At 33.2% G+C, this 3,553-nt stretch overlaps 1 long non-coding RNA gene across 1 annotated transcript; it reads right to left on the minus strand.

Annotated features, from left to right (window-relative positions):
* Nucleotides 1-529: 529 nt before the first annotated feature.
* On the minus strand, nt 530-3,234 carry LOC148760423 (uncharacterized). The gene is made up of 2 exons (XR_016023134.1): nt 2,205-3,234; nt 530-715 (listed from the first exon to the last, which is right to left on the minus strand). It is a non-coding gene; the product is annotated as an uncharacterized LOC148760423 (long non-coding RNA).
* Between the last annotated feature and the right edge of the window lie 319 nt (nt 3,235-3,553).

Raw genomic sequence — 3,553 nt, forward strand, 5'->3', positions numbered from 1 at the left:
TGTGTATGGACGACATGATCAAAATACGCACAATGAAACAAGAATTAAAATTCAAATTAAACAACCAAAACATGCTTTCACCCATGGATAACATTGGTGATATTTAACACATAAAAGCACAAAATTAATTAAAATTTGGAAGGTTACCGTGCCAAGTGATCTTATAATCACAATGGCACTTCTTAAAGCAATCCCACGAACATTACAAGAAGCAAGAACCCTAGCCAATTAAGTGATTGGCTTTCAACGGTAGTACACATAATTGCACACAATCTTTTAGTAAATGAGGGAGTTTGTTTAACTATACTTTGTACTAGGAAAGAAAAGATGCAACGACCTCTCCCTGGTCGCTGTCGGCATCCAAGACTTCCGAAAAAGGCCTGCCAAGTCTCGAACAAGCCTGTCTCGAATTTGCTCGTTAATCCACTACATTCAATCACCATATAATATTGATACTTTTATATACTAAATTGAACCATAAATATAAAAATCAATACAAACTTTTTCTTTTTATTCGTAAGTATATGCATTAAAATCTATAATCTCCAAATTAATGCTTATATAAAAATTTAGAATTCGTTTACAACTTAATAAATAAAATGCTACGACTTGACCTCTAACAGTGGAGCGACTCGGAATAAAATGCTAGGAGATACCTTTACCTATTCACGGTGGACCGAACGCATCACTGACTACACGCGAGGCTGATCCCTATCTGCAAAAAGGGAAATAAAGGGGTGTGAGTCTCATAGACTTAGTGATAATCATCGACTTAGCGAGTAGGGCGTAGATGGGAAAACAAGCAAATGACAGATCAGTTGAATATAAAAATGCAATATTGTAAAAGCAATTCATTTCAAACGAGGATTTGTACCTTATATAGAAATCGAGAATTTCTTATAAAGTATAAATAATTGAGGTAATAAAATTTTTCGCATCAAAATATATTAATAATCATTTTCGAATCAAATCAATAAAATTTAGCAAGCTTTCACGAAACCAAATAATATTTAAAATCATGCACAAATCATAACTCGTCCCATATGCGAGGAATTACAGATTCATTTCACAGATAAACAAATAGGAGAGTTGCGAAAAACCGTTTAATTCCATTTTCACCATGCAGAGAAATATAATTCATAATATTAAAACTTATTTCAACTCATATAAAACTATTACATTTTTGTCAAAAATAAACAACATGGCTTATGACTTTCTTAAAAACTTGACTTGTGCCAAAATCATTCTCATACTCGGTTATCAAGGATACCTTGGCCTGGGGCTATCCCAACTGAGTCCGCCAAGGTTGTTAAAAATTTCGTATACATGTAAACATATTTTTAGTTTGAAAAATACAACTGTTCCTTGGCGTTAGCTGAGTTCACCCTCACGTGGTGGTTTGGCGTGAAGTGAACTCTAAAGTTGTACCTCATGAGTTACCCTACACGCCTCTCATACCGAGGTAAGAATATACCTGGATTCTGTGCCCCTCAAAAAGGCTAGTCCATGAACCCGCCCACTGCAGCAAGCTAAACCCACTATACAATAAATTTGCAATAGCATGACATGACAATTATTTTATTTTACAGCCTCTCAAGGCAAATCAACAATTCATACATTTTCAACACATTTACCAATCCAGCCAATTATGCCCACATTATCATAAGCCATTCGATTCAAAATACAATTTATAACACAACAAGTAGCAGTCTCCAATTACTCTTGAATTTCTTGGTTAAAATGAAATCACCTTTTAAAAGAATTCAAATTTGATCTTCAAGGAGATATTTTAAATCTTTCTCAAGATATCGATCCCCACATCACATTAAAACTCTCTTTTCGTAAATGTTCATTGTAAATATTTGCATGATATTTTGTATCAAAATAGCATGGTGAATATGTAATAAATTTCATGAATGCACACCACACAAACAATAAGGCACAATTTCCTTTGATGTAAATCTTTTCGAAAAGCTTGTTTCCCGGTTTAAAACACTTTACATATAATATATATATATATATATATATATATATATATATATATATATATATATATATATATTCCAAATGATTTCTAAAAAACTTACACCCACGACTCCTTAAAATTCTATCAACGTATGCTTTCCATAAATTTTACACTTCACTTAAAATATAAGTACATGTATATGTATATGAAATTTTTAAAATTGACACCCCCTACTCACCTCATAATAGTGGGATATTACTTCACTATTGATTCGTACGCGTATATAATTATTCCTATTTATCGGTCACATACTTTGTTCGGCACGCCTCCACGACAAACTTTCCTAACAACAATTTAAACTCAGTATACTTAATCACACATTTGTATGGGTAGCAACTTAATTAAAAATTTCTTAAGCAAGTTGCATATTTTTCATCCAAAATATGCACAATATTAAACTACCCATAAACCTTAAAATATAACATTAACTTACCATTGGGCCCTCTTCATGGGCTTCTCCATTTTTCCTATTTGGGCTAAGCCCATTTATTTTTATTTCCTATTGGGCCATGCCCACTTATTTTCTATTTTTTTTCTTGTCTTTTTCTTTCTTTTTCTCTCTTCCACGTTTCTTTTTTTTTTCTCTCCAGCCCGTCACTCCCTTCACCACCGTGGCTTCCTCTATTCCTTTCCTCTTAAAATCGGTCACCAAAAGCCTCGTTTTCTCACCCTTTTTGCTGCCATTTTCTACTCTGAAATCAGCAGATTTTCAGCTCAAATTTCCAACAACAAAACTTCTCAATTTTGGCAGCATAAAGCTATCCAATTTTCTTGTACAAACTACCAGCAAACAGCTCAAATTTTTTTTCTACACAAATTGGCAGCAAACAGCTCAAATTTTCAGCAGCCAAAGTTATCCTTCAATGGCAGCAAAAATCTCCAAAAATTTTCAGCAACATAACCTCAAAATTCAGCAGCAAAAACCTTGAATTTTCAGCACCAAAATCCCTCCAAAAAGCACCAAATTTTCTCTCTCAAAGTGCAGCAAAAATCAGCTTCTTACCTAACAAATTTTCAGCTTTCTTCTTCCTCCAAAAATTACTGCAAAAGCTCTCTATTTCCTTCCTCTCCCACGGTTCTTCTTTCATTTCTTTTGCTCGGCTTTTGGTTCTTTCCTTTATTTTTCTTCTCCCACTCTCAACCGACTTCCTCTCCTTTTTCTCTTTTATCTCTTTTTCATTTCTTTCATCTCACATGGCCGGCCCCACCATCATTTCTACATTCTTCTCTTTTGTTTTTTTTGCTTTTTTTTTTGTCTTTCTTCCTTTCTTTCTTTTATTCTTGTGGACAGCCCCCCATTCCATCTTTATTCCTTTCTTATGTTTTTGTCCTCATTCCATTCTTGACTCATGTGGCCACTCATGTACATATAACAATATTGTTTGAGTTTTCAACATCTTTTCTTCATTATTTTATTATCCATTTTATTTTTATTTCTTCAAAACAATAAAATTTACATATTATGCCTTAACTTCATTTTATTTAACACACCTCCCTCAAATTTTCATATTTTAAAATTAATTCTTC

The sequence above is a fragment of the Theobroma cacao genome, chromosome 10 (genome assembly GCF_053813885.1).
Source record: "Theobroma cacao isolate CCN51 chromosome 10, ASM5381388v1, whole genome shotgun sequence".
Classification (NCBI taxonomy): Eukaryota; Viridiplantae; Streptophyta; class Magnoliopsida; order Malvales; family Malvaceae; genus Theobroma; species Theobroma cacao.